Source organism: Palaemon carinicauda, unplaced genomic scaffold, assembly GCF_036898095.1.
Source record: "Palaemon carinicauda isolate YSFRI2023 unplaced genomic scaffold, ASM3689809v2 scaffold151, whole genome shotgun sequence".
Taxonomy (NCBI): Eukaryota; Metazoa; Arthropoda; class Malacostraca; order Decapoda; family Palaemonidae; genus Palaemon; species Palaemon carinicauda.
In genome coordinates, this window is record NW_027169048.1 from 214,551 (window position 1) to 233,249 (window position 18,699).

Sequence of the window (18,699 nt, forward strand, 5' to 3'; positions counted from 1 at the left end):
TAGGAACTTTCTCCCCTGAAAGGAGCTAGGGTTTGTATCTGTATCTGTGAAGGAATAATTAGAAATGTTTAAAGTGATTCGTATTTTTCCCAATAATACAACCCTGAGTCCACTCCTTAAGTCATAGGCGAAGGTCGGAAGCGTCTGTGCAGTGTGCTGGCGAGGGGACAGGCTCTCCAGCCACCCGCCAGTGCATTCATTACGAACCTCATTATGAATTCTTAAAGCCGAGTTCCATCTACACTGAAATCATACTCTTATCAAAGGATTCAGTTTTGCATAGTTAAAAAAAACACAAATATCTTTTTAAGATTTTGACATTTTTATCAGGTTTTAATTTCCTCCAGAGATTAATCTAGTTAATAATACCATTAACTATGCTTTCAGGTCATGCAGGTCGGCTGAATTTTGATGCCAACGTGTGCAAACTCTCAACAACAGCTTTTCCTCTGGTTAAGGCTGCACGAGCACACTGCCGCAGCTGTATACATTCGTGAGTCACCATCTGCTTGTTTTAGTACATCCCCTTCAATTGGGACCAAAAGTAAAGTCAACTGTATATGCTAAACTATTCAATATTTGTAATCAAATTAGACCTAAGGCTCTCAATATTGGTGATCCATATAGAAATAGCTTGAATGTTCTGAATTCAAATAACAGTTTTTTTAATTTTGATTGGAATGTAGTGTATCTGGACTTTGAATTGTTTAACCTTTTATAACTCTATACAGTGTATACTGTATACAGTTTAATTACTGTACTGTAAGTTTGTAATGCAACGTGATTCGTCCATTATCAAATCGGTCATTTCAGAAAGATAATCCTGCTGGCAGATGTTTCGAAAGCTAGAGACCGCACAAATGTATTTTTATGTGCTGAACGTAGTAAGAATCTTTGACAGTAAGGAAGAGAAAAGCTCTCCCTGCTGAATCAAGACGGAAGGCTACGGGAACTAAGTATCAACACCAAGAATGACAACAAAAAGATCTTGCATAGACTCAATTCGGGAAATGTCAAGAATGATGAAAAATTCTTGAGGTGAGTTGTGTACAAAACTCCAGTTTAAAGCAATGCAGTAGTACAGTATCTTGGTTTACGAGTTTTCCCATAAAAAATAAAGAAAATTCACATAAATAAACATATGTCATCAGATTTAAAGGTTTCGTAATGTAAATTAATGACAATTTATAACCCCTATCGTCAGAAATAAGTAAAAGATTAGAAATCACAATGAAAAGTAAAAATAGCTGACAAATTAACTCACACTTCCGTACCTTTGGTTGGTGGGAGATGAGAATGACCTTCACTATCACTTACTGAATCATTTGATTTATCCTTTTTTCTTCTCATTCAATTTTTATAAGGAACCTTTTTAGAGACGATTATTTTTCAATATCAAACTTACCCGACGATCATATAGCTGCATCCCTGCTGCCCGACAGAAAAAATCTACGGGAGGAATACGCCAGCGATCGCTATACAGGTGGGGGTGTACATCAACAGCGCCATCTGTCAAGTAGGTACTCAAGTACTCGATGTCAACAACGAACCAATTTTCCCTCTGTCGTGCCACAGGCAAGACCTACTAAATACGCCGTCCCTAACTGGATTTGTTTTCACAACGATTTGGTGAAGTACACTACTGTATTCCAGTTTTGAGCTTTCGCTATGCAGGGGTTTTATCTTCATTTCAAAACTTGAACTCGTTTTGGATAGATTTAATTATGGTGACGAAGAGAGTATGGACTCTCCTTCACTTTTAAATGGCCGACCCTTCCCTTAGACGGAAGTGTTGGTGACGAAGAGAGTATGGACTCTCTTTCACTTTTAAATGGCCGACCCTTCCCTTAGACGGAAGTGTGTTTAGGTTTTTGGTAATTTTGCTTAACGAGTTATAGATCTATTTATTTTATATCTCTCCGCCTTTATAGGCCTCTTCGATTAACTTTCCATTTATTATAAACTTATAAAAATTAATTTTTATGTTTGTTTATTTGCGACCTTTCCTAATAGTAGGCGGTCCTTACTTGGAACCGAAGTTAATTAACATTGAGCCTGTCATATCGTATTTTCCTTTTAAGAATTTATACTTTTTTAATTTTAATGTTTTTGAAAGAATTTCTTTGATAGTCTCGTACTGTTTTCAAAGATGAACTAACGTTTAGTTTAGTCTCCGCAGTTGTTGACGTTCAGAACGTTCAACATGCGCTCTATCGTTACGATAGAGAGAGAGTATTTCACGGTTTCACGTTGCAGTAAGAGTAAACCGATTCTAGCGTTTCGTTCATTCTTTCTTAGCTTAAATGGTTTTAATTCTAATAAAGGAACTTTTTGGAAAACCTTTCAGTTTTTTCCTTTAGCAAATAATATGTTTTAACGATATATAATTGGGCTCTTCTCTCAGGTTCTAAGTCAAGAGAGAAGAGAGAGAGAGATAGAGACGGAGGGAGAGAGAGGAGAATAAACGTTTCGTTCAAGCGGTTAACGTTGTTCTCGTTTTTCACTCTTCTCCCTAGTCGCTGTAGGGGAAGAAGGTAAAACGTTTCTAGAGTTTTATTCTTGTTCCCAGGCTTTATGCGGTGAGAGATTTTAAACGTAGTTTATTTGATCTAGTGTTTAGTCTCTTTTCCAGCCACTGAATTCTTTATCTTTCATTATGTTTTTCTGTTGCATTGTAAAACTGTTTTCGCAATTACTACCTTTTAATGAAGGATAGGATTGCGTGTTTCAGGTACAAATCACTTAAAGTTTCGATTTCAGTGAAATAAGTGCAAACAGAAAATCAAAAGTGATAAAGTGATATGCGCAAAGTGTTACAGTGTTGCGTTCGAGGGTTCGTCTGTTCGTGCCAGTTGTTCACCTAGTCCGATACCTCTTACAAGCTCCCAAGCCCAGGGGAGAAGTAATGTCGAAGGACTTATGGGTTCCACAGGCCTTGATCGACGAACAGACGTTTCCCTCGGTGGTTTCGGGTGTATCTACACACGTTGCCGACGTGATCGCCCCACCCACATAAAGACGAGAGAGCCCATTTATTCCTCGTCTGCGGAAGAGGTTTCTCGCAGAAACCATGGACCAAATCTTGCAGCTTTAAGTGCAAGTCGGTCCCTTCCGCGCAAGTCCAACGGCCTAGGTGTAGCCACTGGGTCAGTTCGGACTCGCTGCAGTCATCCGACGACTGCACACCTCCCAAGAGAGGCAAGGTGGTACCGCAACAGGCAGTAACTCCGTCTGTTGCCGCACCAGCTGTTTTAGACCCTCAGTCACAACGGACAGTAGCTCCGTTTGTTGCCGTCTTTTATAGACCCTAGTGGTCCATGCTGCAGACTATGCAGTCTCAGCTTGCTCCTTCATGCAGGAGTATCGTGCTGAGAAGGTTGACAATGCACCTGTTAACCTACAACCTGCCACGGTTGTGCGCTCAGCAGATACTGCGGCTGCCTGCTCCCACACTCCACCTGTGAGAGCTCCACCACCGATGCGCAGTCGACCCTGCCAGACGCATGTTCATGCTGCACCCTCCGTTGACATGCGTGAGCTTCCGCATCAGCAGTGGGAAGGTGCTGTCAAGCTGCCGTGTTTTGCCGCAATGCGGCATGCTCCGCAACCCACGGCAGTCCCTCCCACGCACCAGCACTCCGCTTTTGTTGTTGCCAGCTCCCACACTCCGACTGCGGAGAAGGTTGACGATGCACCCGTTGGCCTAGAGCCTACCACGGTTGTGCGCCCGGCATGGCTGCCTGCTCCCACACTCTTGTTGTGAGAGCTCCTCCACCCATGCACAGTCAACCCTGCCAGACGTATGCTGACTCCCACAGACACACGGAGCACTCCGTTGCCGTGCGTGAGCTACCACAAGCTGCCGTGTTTTGACATGGTGTGTCAGCCTCCGCTACACACTGTGGTTACCGCCACTCGCCCGCAGCAAACTAGTCAGTCAGGAGTTGAGGCTTCCCCACACAACTTTGGTTGTTGCCAACTCACAGACTGTCAAACAGTTACATGACGTTGCCTTCTGGTCTGCTACTAATACACCAGTGCTGTATGTCCTCACGCTCCTGTTGTGGTTGACAGTTCAGTTTTTGACAGTTCACAGACTGTCAAGCAGTTTCATAACGTTGCCTTCTGGTCTGCTGCTTATGCACCAGTGAAACCCTCACTGAGATAACCTAGCTTTTCTCGGACATGGTTCCTGTAGATGAGAAAGTGCTGTTCTCCCTCCTTCTGATATTCCCTTGAGGACTCTGTCATTTGGAGAGGAGCCTTAAGCTGCTTAGCCTCCTATGGACTTTAATTAAAGCATAACATGCTTCCAGGGAGGGTAAATGGTTCCGCTTCAGTCGCTAACCCCGTCTGTTGCCACACCTGCTCCCATAGACCTTGGGCTTTGTTGCAAGACATGCAGTCCAAGCTTAGTCCTTGATAGAGGATTTTTTACGGAGAAGAACCTTCTTGCCAACAACCTTCCTACCGGTTGGTTGTACGCCCTGTTGACGCTGAGATTTCCTACTCACGTCCGCCAGTTGAGATGGTTCCTCCTCCGGTGCAACCCAGTGTGGGTTGCCAGTCGCACGTTGACGTTAAGCGACTCTCGGAGGTGGTTGTGGACGTTCAGTGTGTCACTAGGAAGACGTTCAACAACCAGCAGAGGTGACTTGTTGTGACGCAGTGCGGCAACCTCAGCAACCCGATAAGGGGTTGTCTGCACAACCCAGACAGTCTAGACAGTTTCGGGTTGTCGCTGTACTTCCTCGCTTCCCCATGGTTGACAGTTCACAGACTGTGCAGCAGTACCATGATCTTGTGTCCGGCTCCGTCACGCATCCACCAGTGCGACCGGATTCAGCAAGTCAGACGTTGCCCACTCCGTTGCCGTTTCCTCATCAGTTTCGGATGAGGAACCCTCTGATGAGGACATGGCTGAACAAGACGATCAACCCCCAGCCCTGCTTTCCATCCAGAAGATGCTGAAGAAGGAACGCGGCCCTGTCAGGCTGTGGATGAGTCTGGTTAAGACACTGTAATCCGTGGTTCAATTGGTGTCACTTGGAAGACTACACCTCCGTCCTCTTCGGTTTCATCTAGCTCTTCACTGGAAAAGGACAAGACGCTAGAAGCGGTCTAGATCCCGGTTTCCGGAAGATAAGTCTGGTCTGACTGGATGAAAGGACTTTATAAACCTTTGATAGGGTCTTCCCCTGACTGTTCAGACTCCCAACCACGTTCTCTTCTCAGACGCATCGGACGTAGGCTGGGGTGCGACCTTAGGCAGTAGGGAATGCTCGGGATTATGGAACTCGAGTCAAAGGACAATGCATTTCAACTGCAAGAAGCTTCTGGCAGTACGTCTGACCTGGAAAAGCTTCAGGTCTCTCCTTCAAGGCAAAGTAGTGGAGGTGAACACGGTCAACTCCCTGCTTTGATGTACATCTCCTAACAAGGAGGGACCTACTCTCTGACATGGTACGAGTTCGCAAGTGACCTCCTCTCCTGTTCAACAGGTCTAGACTTTTCACTAGTAACAAGTTTCTTCCAAGGCAACTTGAATGTCTTAGCAGATTGTCTCAGTAGGAAGGGACAATAATTCCTACATATTGGACCCTCCACTAGGATGTATGCAAGAGACTTTGGGTCACCTGGGGCCAGCCAACCATAGATCTCTTCGCAACCTCGATGTCCAAGAGGCTCTCAATACTTTGCTCACCTATCCCGGACCCAGCAGTAGTTCTTTTAGATGCCTTTCTACTTGATTGGTCTCATCTAGATCTATATGCATTCCCTCCGTTCTAGATTGTCAACAAGGTACTGCAGAAGTTCGCCTCTCACGAAGGGACAAGTGGACGCTAATTACTTCCCTCTGGCCCGCGAGAGAATAACTTACCGAGGTACTTCGATGGCTAGTAGACGTTCCCAGGACTCTTCCCCTAAGGGTGGACCTGCTACGTCTGCCACGCGTAAAGAAGGTACTCCAAGGCCTCCACGCTCTTCGTCTCACTGCCTTCAGAGTATCGAAAGACTCTCGAGAACTAGAGGTTTTTCGAAGGAGGCAACCAGAGCGATTGCTAGAGCAAGGAGAACATCCACCCTTAGAGTCTACCAATCGAAGTGGGAAATCTTTCGAAACTGGTGCAAGTCAGTATCCGTATCCTCGACCAGTACCTCTGTAACTCAAATAGCTGACTTCCTCTTATATCTGAGGAAAGAGCGATCTCTTTCAGCTCCCACTCAAGGGTTACAGAAGCATGTTGGCATCAGTCTTCCGTCACAGAGGCTTAGATCTTTCCAACAATAAAGATCTACAGGACCTCCTTAAGTCTTTTGAGATCACGAAGGAGCGTCGTTTGGTTACACCTGGTTGGAATTTAGACGTGGTTCTAAGATTCCTTATGTTAGACAGGTTCGAACCACTTCAATCAGCCTCCCTGAAAGATCTCACCTTTAAGACTCTTTTCCTGATATGCTTAACCACAGCTAAAAGAGTCAGTGAGATTCATGCCTTCAGCAAGAACATCGGATTCTCATTCGAAACGGCTACATGTTCTACATCTTGGTTTTCTAGCCAAACACGAGCTGCCTTCTCGGCCTTGACCAATATCGTTCGATATTCCAAACTTATCGTATGGTTGGAAATGAACTAAAAAGAGTATTATGTCCCGTAAGAGCTCTTAAGTTCTATTTTAAAACCTTTACGAGGCCCGTCTGAAGCTTTATGGTGTTCAGTTAAGAATTCATCTTTGCCTATGTCAGAGAATTCTTTATCCTATTTTTATCAGACTGTTAATACGAGAAGCTCATTCCCTTCTGAATGAGGAAGACCAAGCTTGGCTGAAGGTAAGGACACACGAAGTTAGAGCTGTCACAACTTCCGTGGCCTTTTAACAAAATAGATCTCTGCAAAATATATTCGACGCAACCTATTGGAAAAGCAAATCAGTGTTCGCGTCTTTTATCTTAAGAATTGCCAGTCTCTTTACGAGAACTGCTACACTCTGGGACCATTCGTAGCAACGAGTGCAGTAGTGGTGGGGGCTCCACCACTACAATTCCCTAATTCCAGAACCTTTTTAATCTTTCTCTTGAAATATTTTTGGGTTGTCCGGAAGGCTAAGAAGCCTTTCGCATCCTACTTGATTTGGCGGGTGGTCAAAATCATTTCTTGAGAAGCGCCTAGATTAAAGGTTTTGATGAGGACCTTTAGTATGGGTTGCAACCCTTCATACTTCAGCTCCTAGGAGTCGCTCAGCATCCTATGAGGATCGCGAGGCTCAGTAAGGAAGACGTACTTAAAAAGGCAGAGTAATTGTTCAAGTCGTCTTTCTTACCAGGTACTTATTTATTTTATGCTTGTTATTTTGAATAACTGCTAAAATAAAATACGGAATACTTAGCTCATAATGTCAACTTGTTATGCTGGTCTCTACCCACCCCCCTGGGTGTGAATCAGCTATATGATCGTCGGGTAAGTTTGATATTGAAAAATGTTATTTTCCTTAGTAAAATAAATTTTTGAATATACTTACCCGATGATCATAAATTAAAGGACCCACCCTTCCTCCCCAATAGAGAACCAGTGGGACAGAGGAGAAAATTGGTTCGTTGTTGACATCGAGTACTTGAGTACCTACTTGACAGATGGCGCTGTTGATGTACACCCCCACCTGTATAGCGATCGCTGGCGTATTCCTCCCGTAGATTTTTTCTGTCGGGCAGCAGGGATGCAGCTATATGATCATCGGGTAAGTATATTCAAAAATTTATTTTACTAAGGAAAATAACATTTTTGCTCTTACTTTAAAACGTCATGAACATGGAGTAAGAAGAACGTGAACACTGCATGGATGGTGTATGGGCACCGTTTGACTGCTTTCATTTTAGTCTTCTCATTGTTTATCCACATAACATTCCCATACGGTTTGAAATCTTTTCTCACAGATCAAAACAATTCCCATAAACCAAGTTGAGTTTGTAGACTCGTATTCAAAGTTACTCCTAAACAGAGTTACTACTGTGCTGTACTTTATTTCATATTTGTCCTGACCTATATACAACCATATACAAACCCTTTTGCTCTTTATAGTGGAGATGTATTTTAAAAGCAGCTGAAACTAACCATAAGAATTGTAACGAGGTGTAACTACCCACTGCTAGTCAGCAGGGTGGGGCAGACCAGCTACCCCTGTCACACCCATACTGGTAATATTACAGTGTACATCACTTTACTTTGGCTCGGTAGAAAGTAGACGTTCCGTGTCTCTCTCGTTAACCTTAATAAACTGGCCTTTGACTTGATCAATTGACCCTGGACTTCCCTTAGGTGTGGATACAGTACTATAGCTTTTAGTGAGGCAGCGGTGCCCTCCACCGGGAGAGTCTCTCTCGTTGCCACCTGCGGCAACTCCTGCCTTCCTTCAGGCATTCAGGTCTCCCTGTTTAAGGAATGGCTTCCTATTTTAATACAATTGGAGGCATAGTAGTAGAGCACACAGTCTCCCCACGGGTTAACCACTGTGTGCCTCTCCGAGGCTCTGGAGGTAATGCACCGATAGAGTTCTCGTGCCCTTAGCTGCAGCTTTTTCTGCTTTTTGTTTGCTTTCTTTCCTGCAGCTTTGGCGTAAGAACGAGAGCAGTTGCAGACTGGTTCCCTTCAGGGCTACCACTTGGGGGATACTTTTGGGGTTATCCCAGAAACTAACTCAGGGTACGTTTCTCAGGCATCGCTCGATGCCGACCTTCAACTTGAGCTTAAGCTCGTTGACGGGAAGCAGAGAGCACTGCTTGGAGGTCCACCTCCATGTGTCAGGCATCCTTCCCGTACGTGGTAAAGACACCCTTCCCCACTAGGAGGTATCAGGCGGCTATCTCATCCCTGGGAAAGGCGTCCTTGCGGGTGCTTCCACAAGTGTGTGCTCTATTCGTCCTTGCCTCGCTCTTGTTCTTCAGAGCATAGTTTCTTGGAGCTAGACAGCGATGTAGTAATTTGCAGACTGTGGCTGGAAGTAGCACTCAGACTATTTAGTGTCAGAATGTCGACCACACACTAACTTCACACTACATAGAAGATATGGGGGAATGCCCCCAGATCTGGGCAAAAGGGAAACAATCAAGAAAGAATGGGTCACTGGGCACCATCCCTTGATTTTATTTCAAAATGAGAAAAGATAAATAGAAAAAAGCTGTTTACTAATTTGAAAAAAAATAATAGTTACTGAAAATTAAGTAACACAAAAGACACTCTTATCTATGGGCTTTGCATATCGGTACATCTCCGGATGCAAACATTGTCTGCCCTTAAGGACTACAGTAAACAGAATGTCAACATGCCACATACATTGTTTGCCAAAATGGAGTAAACAATGTCAGCATGTCAACCACATTATTTTAAAAAGGCATCTAACACAACTAAATTTTCCCTCTCTTACCCATGCGAGTCCAAAGTCCCATAATTCCCGCTTTTCTTTTTCAAAATAATATTCTCTATTGAGACCTGTGCAACGAGAAGACTTCTTATGTCTACTACTCTTTCCGCAGGTGGCGTAGCAGAAGTCCTGGGGGTTCTAGCATCAGTTAAATCTTGAGTACCTTCTTTGCGGATGGAACACCATCAATAACCAAAGAAGGCCACGATCTTCTATCAATGTTTGTTGGATTTACACTGAGGGCAGGAGTAGCATTCACATGTATTTCCCTCCACCTAGAAGGAGTCTGGACGGAAAGGGTTTCCTTCCCAGAGCTGCGGGCGATAGCTGACTTCTGGACGGGTAACCTGCTGCCCACACTGCGCGACATGGTGGTTAGCTGAGCCACAGTGTAAGCACAGGTTGAGTCGTCTGCGACACTCATTCATGATGTGCCCTGGTTTCTCGCACCAAGTACAGTACCTCCTCTGGAACTGAGGAGACCTATCCAGGATGCGCATTGATGACAGGCGCACTTCCACAGATGCAGGCTTCGGGACAGGTCGAGGAGGTGTACGTGGGTAGACTCGCTTGGGTGCAGGTGAAGTTTGGAGGCAGCCATGTCACCCCTGTTAGCATCTGAGCTGCGCCATGACTGTCCCACACAACTAATGGCCAAGTTCTCTGCCTTCTGGCTTTGCTGACAGGTTGCCTCAACAAGAACACCCAACAGGTGTAGGGCATCCTGCCAAGTGGCTTGATGGCCGGCAGAGATGTTGATGGTGGCCAGAGATTGTTCCAGTCAACTCGCAGCTTTTCTTTGCATCGTTTACGTCACGGCTCTTTCCGGTCTAGGTTACGTCGAGAATATGCTGACTTACACCAAGAGGCCAACGGCATGGCATAAATTTTCAACAGCAATGGGGTTAGGTGGCTGCTCGCAATTCCTGCCCCTTGCCGTTGTACCCCAGGGTACAAGATGGTGATGCTTATTGCTTGCTTGCGTCTCCCATAGTACCCCCAAGGCACAAGTCTCACGAGCAATTTCCCTTTGGGGTCATCTATGAGTCTTGTAAGCTATGACGCTGTAACACTTCAGGGTTATTTCGTACATCGTGTCCGTTGGGCACAACAAAGCTCATAGAGTTTTGTGAGGCCAAGCCCTTTGGGACCTGGGCCTCTGAGTTTTGACCTCTCACAAGGGAAAACCTGCCCTTCTTCTAGTTCAGCACAACCTTATTCTTCTCCTTGTGAGCAAATACCTTCTCTGGTAGGAGGGCATAAGTACCTTGCTCCATGATGCATCAGCCTGTGTTAGCAAAGACACTAGTCTCACAGAGAAGTCATGCGCATTGTTGCACACCCATCTAACGAGGGCTAGCATGGTGTGTGGGCGAGTGCCTCTGTCTAACGAAGGTTTGCTTGCAACCCAGGTTTATCGCCATATTACTCATAGTGAATTGGCGGGTCCCTACTCACCAGCCCGCAGAGCTTCAGTTTTGCTGTTGTCACAAGTACATGTGAATAACTTGGCAAGTTTTAAAAGAAGCAACCTGTGGTTCGCATTGTTGTAGGCTGCTGTTAGGGCATAAAATATTACCCTTGTGATTTTCCCAAGCTCAGAGCCATCCTCAATATACTGAGTGAGGCTAAGTGCCTGAAAGCAGCAGGATCTTCCTGCCTGGAAGCCAGCCTGGTCTGGTGTCAGTTGATCTTCGACTGTGGGAGCTATGCGGACCATCGTCACCTGTTAGTACAGTTTATATAAGGTGCAGAGGAGAGATACTGGCCGATAACTCTTAGGGATCATTGAGTCTTTGCCAGGTTTTAGCAAGGCCACAACTTTAGCTTCTCTCCACAGTTTTGGGATCTTGAATTTCTTGCAAAGTTGTTAAGAAGTATTAATGCTCATGATTTATTCCTGTTGCCAAAGTGCAGCATTATCTCAAATGTAATGTCATCCAGACCAGCAGCTTTTCTAGGTTTATGGTGTTTCATGGCTTCCTGAAGTTCTTCAACAGTGAGTGGTTTAATCTCGTTATTCTCTTTCATTTCATACTTCATTCTTTTGTGATATCTTCGTTCTTTGTCATATGGCTTCCCACTAGTGAGAGTTGTTTTGCGCCTGCATTAGGTGTTACGGTAGCTATTCTCGTTTGGGTGTTCTTATTCAAGTTCAGTTTACTGATTGTTTTCCATGCTTTCTTACTGTTCTAAGTCATATCTGTGTTGGTTGTAAGTTCTTGCCATCTCTCCTTTTTCTCATTGGCTACAGAGGCTAATAAAAGTTCTAGTTCAGTGCTGTTTTAGACAGACGGCTCTGAATTGTACTGTTGAGCGGGTTGGGCTTATACCACCCACCAGCTAATGACCCCCAGCTCGTTATGAATTTTAAGAGCCGACTTCCAACGTCACAGAAATCAACCTCCTGTTAAAAGTCTCAGGTTTGTTTGATTAAAAAAAAACGGTTCGCTCAAAATCTATTTTTGGGTGAGATAGCCATGTCGTCCTGATGGAAGGTTCCTTTAAGTAGCTTCCTAGGGTATATTTGACTACAGTGATATTCCCAGAGAATTTAACTTAAGGTCTCCAGAATTCTAACTCCTGGCACGAATATCCTTAAAGTTTCCTTTAAGGATATCGCATAATATCAGGGGACGTATTCTTGACACGCCACATAGCAATCTGCACCCTGCATAGCGTTTACACTTTGAGGGGGAAAAGTGGCAAAATAAAAGAGGAGCCGTTAATATGGTTCCCTTCCTCCGTTACTGTTTGAGTACTCAGATGGCGGCACCATCGCTGCCATCTTTATTCCTTTAAGCGTTGAGCCGGTACTACAGATACAGTTTGTTCCAGCACGGAGTACTTACCTCGAACTACTTTCTTAAGAGGATCTGGGATCTCCCCCTCTCTCCGTTACCTTGTCGGGGCGCTCCGGGGCGGAAGGATACTCGCCCTGGGGCGACCCGGGGTCAGCGCGTGAGGCTGCGCTTGTTAGATCGTCAGTAAGCATCTGGTCGCGGCGTAGATAACATCTCGCCGCTCTCTCTCTCTTATCCCGTCCGATCACCTTGTGTACCACGTGTTCCTTTGTGTTCTCCATCCCTTGTGTTCCCACGTGGTCCCTTGTGCTCCCACGTGTTCCCGTGTGTTCCTTCCCTTGTGTATCACATGTCCGTGTTATCTCCCTCATCTTTCCCTTGTGTTCTTGTGTCGTTTGCGTGTCGCTTTCCGCTATGGAATCCCAGCGTCGCTGTACCGGGCCCCAAGCTGGTAAGTCTTGTGGAGCCTGGCTCTCTAAGCCCGAGGTCGACCCACACACGCTGTGCTCCTCGTGTCGGGGGAATAAGTGTTCACCTTCCTCCACGTGCCAGGAGTGCGAGTCTTGGCCGGAGATGCAGTGGACTTTGTTCTCCAAAAAGAAGAAGAAGGTATCCAAGAAATTGCCGAAGTAGCCAGGCCTTTCCTCGCCGTGTACGTCGCCCTCAGCGCAGTCAGAAAGAGGTTCTCCTTCTCCTTCCCCTACCCAGAGTAGGGGACGAGGTAAGTCCGTTGCGGTAAACAGCCCATTGCCGTTCCCCATGAGTCTGATGTCGGGGAATCTGTGGAAAAGGGGCCTACGCAGACGAGTGGGGAGTCTGCTAGTGTGGCGGAAGTATGTGTTGTAGACGATGGTCTGGTGCCCGCAGGACCCGTCTCAGGTGAAGACCCGGTGTGGGGGAATCCCAAATCGGCTCCTACCCCCACATCGTGGCAAGGTTTTTCAGGTTCAGCGGGTTCCGGGGTTGGTCGGGACAAAGAAAGGCAGCCCACGTGTTCATCCGATCCCGACTCCATTGTGTGGACGGTGCCTAGGACGCCCTTCAGGTCGCCCGTGAGGAATGAGGAGGAGTTCGAAGGGTGGTCGCCTCTCGGCCCGCTATCCGCTCACCCCCGGCGCCCTCGGCTACGCTTCCGCCGGGCTTCATGGAACCCTCGACCCCGAGATCCAGACCAAGGACCCCTAGGAGGCTCGTCATTGAGACGGACGACTCGGCGAGCTCTTATTCTTCAGACGATTATTCTTCCTACGATTCCTACTCTTCGGCTAGTTCCAGCGGACGTGACTCCAGGAGGAAGAGGAAGCTGTCCAGGAGGAGGAGACCGAGCTCACACGCCATCCTGGCCAGGAATAGGTCGAAGTCCTCGAGGAGGAGGTACAGGAGGAGGAGCTCCCCGAGGAAAAGGTATATCACGGTGGTTCGCCACCGCCGTGAATCCAGCAAGAAGGTCGCTGCTCCAGTGCCTACTTCGGTAGCTGCGGGAGCCGCTTCCGTAACCTTGCACAGTGTCTCTTTGGCCCCATCTTGTCGGGTGCGGCCGTTGGCACACTTTCAGTTGCCCCGACCTAGTAAGTCGGCGGCTCCACCCATGTGTCGGGAACTTCCGCTGGTTGGACCCAGTAGCTCAACTTCATCACCTTTCATCACAGCGGCTCCGGCCAAGTTCCAAGATACGCCGCTGTCGCAACCATCGACTAGCACCGCCCGGGTTACCCCGGGAGGAGGTAGACCCATGACGGCTACCTCCGCCCCGGCGGCTTTACCTGCGACGGAGGCGCCCGCTCCATCGCTCCGCCAGGAGGAGAGGGATGCCTCCGCTCCCACGGATCCCTCCGTGATCGATGAGCTTTCCGACACGGAGGTACAGATTGTAGACGAATTTCTGGGAGCGGGCGAGGGTTCCCCGGACGAGGTCTCGTCCTACTGTAAGGTTTTGGCACTTATCCTGCGGCACCACAGTTTGGATGAACCACAACCATAAGCGGAGCAAGCTTGGCTCTCAGGTCTGGGCAAGATGGTGGACAATCCTGTCCAGCAGAAACCTTCTCTGACTCTACCGTTAGCTCTTGATGTTGCCCTGGGGATGGAGCATGTGGACCGTTTTGTTGCAGGCCCGAAGAACTCGTTGAGGGCACAGGGTTCCTCCAAGCTCCTGCCGTGTCTTAGGATCCAGAAGAAATTTTATGTGCCCGACGGGCGTCACTCTGGGCCCCGCACGGTGGAGGAAGCGGTCGCTACCCTGAACCAGGGTAATCCAGACGAGCGTAGGCTGAACGCACCGGTGGTCTTCTCGCAAGCGGAGGCTGCCATGATGGAGGACACGTCTCAGGACATCGTAAACGTCACTTCTTGGTTGGACTGGTGGGCGTGCACCCTAGCAGGCTTCCAGCTAGCTCACGACCTGTCAGTCCCCGAGAATCAAGCACTCTTACAGGAACTGATCCGCTCGGGGGGCAAGGCCATGAAGTTCCTAACTTTTTAGTCCCTTACCCAGACGGCCAACTGGGTTCTGAGGAGAAGGGACACTATTCTGAACAGGTTGCCCCGTAGACTCCCTGAGAGGGAATCTAAGTTCCTGAGAAACTCTCCCAATTGGTGTGAGACGGTGTTCCCCTACAAACAGTGACTGAGACGATGGAGAGGGTCAGCAGGATGAAGGTTACAACCGAACGCAGACAGCAGTTGAAAAGACGGCCCCCGGTGAGAAGAGCCACTACAGACGGGGCCTACCCGCCTACACCCCCAGCTAGGCAGGAAGCTTCTACCCCTTCTTGGCACCAGTCTCCTCGGCCCTCCAGAAGGAGTGGTGCCCAACCTTAGGCCTCCTTCAGGCCAAAGTTCACAGGCTCAAGGAGAGGCCGTTCCGTCCGTCTCCTTAGGAGGAGATAGGAAGAGAGGCCCCCTACACCTTCCCACGCCTCAGGTGGTTGGATGCCTCAAACACTATTAGCAAGCATGGCAGGACAATGGAGCGGATCCAGGGAGGGATACAGGATTCCCTTCCTGTCAGATCCGCCCCCGCTGATTCCCGAACACCAGGCAGAGTGTCTCGCGCCTAAGGACTCAGAGAAGAGGACAGCCCTACAAACAGAAGTGGAAGCCATGTTGGACAAGGGAGCCCTGCAACTATTTCTTGAGCCTTCCCCAGGTTTCTACAGCAGGCTCTTCCTGGTGGAGAAGGCGATGGGAGGTTGGAGGCCAGTCATCGACCTCTCGGCCCTTAACAAGTTCATCAAGAAGACTCCCTTCGAAATGGACACGCCGAAGTCAGTACTGGCAGCCTTGAGAGAAGGGGATTTCATGATGTCCCTGGATCTCAAGGATGCTTGCTTTCAGATTTCCGTTCACCCCTCCAGCAGGAAGTTCCTCAGAGTAAGGTGGGGCGCTCAGACTCTGCAGTTCAGGACTCTCTGCTTCGGTCTTTCAACGGCTCCACAGGTCTTCACGAGGGTGTTCGCCTTAGTTTCGGTCTGGGCACACAAGCAGGGCACCAGACTGATCAGGTACCTCAACGACTGGTTGCTTCTTTCAGCTTCAGAGGCAGACTTAAAGTTTCAAGGTTCTCTGCTGTTGCAGTTCTGCAAGGACCTCGGGATCACGATCAACCTCGAGAAGTCCCAGTTAGTCCCCACCACCAGGATGACGTACCTGGGGATGGTACTGGAGTCCCAGCTAACAAGAGCCTTCCCCCCCCAGGAGAGGTTGAACAATCTAGACCAAGTGATTCGCCCGTTCCTAGCTGGCACTCCAGTGAGGGCCAAGGATTGGCAGAGGCTAGTGGGTCACCTAGTCTCGTTGGAAAAATTAGTTCCACAGGGAAGGCTTAAATTAAGACCGATCCAGTGGAACCTGAAGGATCTCTGGTCAGCGGAGGAGTCCCCACAGAAGATACGTTCCGGTGTCCTCCTCCTCCAGGAACACTTCTCTGGTGGTCCGACAGAAGTCACACGCTGAAGGGAATTCCGTTCGGCTCCGCTCCCCCGGCGATGCTGCTCTTCAAGGACGCATCGAAGGAGGGGTGGGGAGTGCATCTCCTTGAGGAAACAGCAGGACAGGACAGGTGGTGGGGTCAGAATGGTCTCTGCACCCCCAGGTGGCACGAGAAGTTCTCCGGTGTTGGGGCTCCCCGGTGATAGACCTGTTCGCCACAAGACTCAACGCCAAACTCCCCGTATTCTGCTCCCCAGTGCCAGATCCGACAGCAGCGTTCGAGGACGCCTTCCAGCACTCGTGGGACGGTCTCGACGTCTACGCATTTCCCCCCTTCGGGATCATCAAGCAGGTTCTCAACAGGCTGAGACAAGCCAAGTCCACAAAGATGACTTTGGTAGTGCCCTGGTGGCCAGAGAGGGAGTGGTTCACGGATCTTCAGGACCTGGCCACCCTTCCTTCTTGGCCCCTGCCGACAAGAGAAGACCTTCTAAGTCAGCCTCACTTCCAAAGGCTACACGAAAACCCCCAAGGCCTGAAGCTTCACGCTTGGAGGTTATCAAGCGACTGCTAAGAAGGGAAGGCTTCTCAGATAAGACTGCTGACAGGATGTCGGGATATCTCCGGAAATCCTCATGCGTCGTATACCAAGCTTAGTGGGCAATGTTCGCTAGGTGGTGTGCTACTCAGAATCTGCGGCCCTTAGACGCTTCGGTCCACAATATCGCAGACTTCCTAGTCCATTTACGGGATGACAAGGGAGTATCCATTCCAGCCATCAAAGGGGTCCGTGCGGCACTGGGTCAGGTTTTCCAACTCAAGGGCATCAATCTAGGCACTTCCCGCCACATCTCCATGCTGATCAGAAGTTTTGAACAAATTTGAGACCCCCACTCCTCGAGGGTCCCCCAGTGGGATGTGGCCAAGGTTCTTAGGGCTCTCTCGAGCCCCCCCTTCGAACCGCTTAAAGACATTCTGGACAAGGACCTCACCCTCAAGGCAGTCTTCTTGTTAGCCCTTGCCTCGGCCAAACGGGTGAGCGAGCTCCACGGGTTGTCCTTTGAGGTTTCACACTTGAAAGGGTGGAAGGACATGTCGTTAAGTTCTTACCAGAGTTCGTGGCGAAGACCCAGAACCCTGCAGTTGCGGATCCCAGGTTCGAAGAATTCTCCATCCCAGCGATTCCGCCCTCGGGCAACCCGGAAGACCTGCGTTTGTGCCCGGTAAGAACTATCAGGAAATACCTCGGTAGGACATCCAAACTCAGACCGGCCATCAAGAGTTTGTTCGTTTCCACAGGTCCAGTCAAGAAGGCGGTGTCCAAAAATACCATATCCTTCTGGCTTAGGCAGGCTATGAAGAGGGCCTACGAGAGTGATGGCTCCATGGTGCCTGGGACCACGAGACCCCATGATATTAGGGGCCTTAGCACATCCTTGGCCTTTGACACTAACATGGCGGTGGGCCAAATCTTAAGGGCAGGCACTTGGGCTAGACAGTCCACGTTTACAGCCCATTACCTGAAGGACTGTACGAGAAAGTCCCTGGATGCTTTCTCCATTGGGCCGGTCATTTCGGCCATGCAACAAGTTTAGTGGTTTGGGCCCCGGGTAGCCCCTGGGAAGTAATCGTAAACGACACAGGTTCTTCCTTACTCTCCCCCTTCCTTGCTACCCTTTTTCCTTTATCCCATCCTTTTTCATATCCCCCTTCCAGGTGAGAGGGGGACGTTGAGGCACACCATGTCTGGATTATAATTAAAGGTGAGTTGTACATAAGGTAGACTTTTGCGTGCTTTCCCCTACTCTCCTACCTCTCCCTGGACAATCTAGACCTAGCCTCCTATCTAGGTCATGGGCCCCAGGATGTTTCGAAATATTCCGAACTGTAAGCCACTCCCTCCTCCTAAAGTATAAGTCTCCTAAGAAAGTAGTTCGAGGTAAGTACTCCGTGTTGGAACAAATCACAAATTTTAAGTAATTTGTATTTTTCCTAACAGTACTTACCTCGAACTACTTTCGGGTTATGGCCCACCCATCCTACCCCGAGTATCCTACAGGGGTTCGAGGAGGACTTAAACATACGCTTACTGGCGATCTAACGAGCGCAACCTCATGCGCTGACCCCGGGTCGCCCCAGGGGGAGTATCCTTCCGCCCCGGAGCGCCCCGACAAGGTAGCGGAGAGAGGGGGAACTGCGCAAAATTCTTGGTCGGTAGAATGAGGGATCCCAGATCCTCCTAAGAAAGTAGTTCGAGGTAAGTACTGTTAGGAAAAATACAAATTACTTAAAATTTGTGATATTCATAGAATTAATCCTTAAAATCTGTGGGCCAATTTGCCCTTTATTCATTTCTTCCTCTTGATCAAAGATGTTTTGTGAAACAATCTTCGATTTTTATATTGAATTTATATTTTGTGATTAAAGACTATGCATTGTTTAGACACGCTTTGTTTTTTTTTATTTTGGTAATGTCAATTCATACATACGTTTCTCTTTCAGAAGACAAGGGTCATGACCCTGATCTGTACAGCGGTACCATATCGTCA

At 48.2% G+C, this 18,699-nt stretch overlaps 1 long non-coding RNA gene across 1 annotated transcript; it reads left to right on the forward strand.

Annotated features, from left to right (window-relative positions):
* The first annotated feature begins 384 nt into the window (after nucleotides 1–384).
* On the forward strand, nucleotides 385–1,032 carry LOC137635635 (uncharacterized). Its single transcript, XR_011042738.1, has 2 exons — nucleotides 385–493; nucleotides 814–1,032. It is a non-coding gene; the product is annotated as an uncharacterized lncRNA (long non-coding RNA).
* Nucleotides 1,033–18,699: the final 17,667 nt, after the last annotated feature.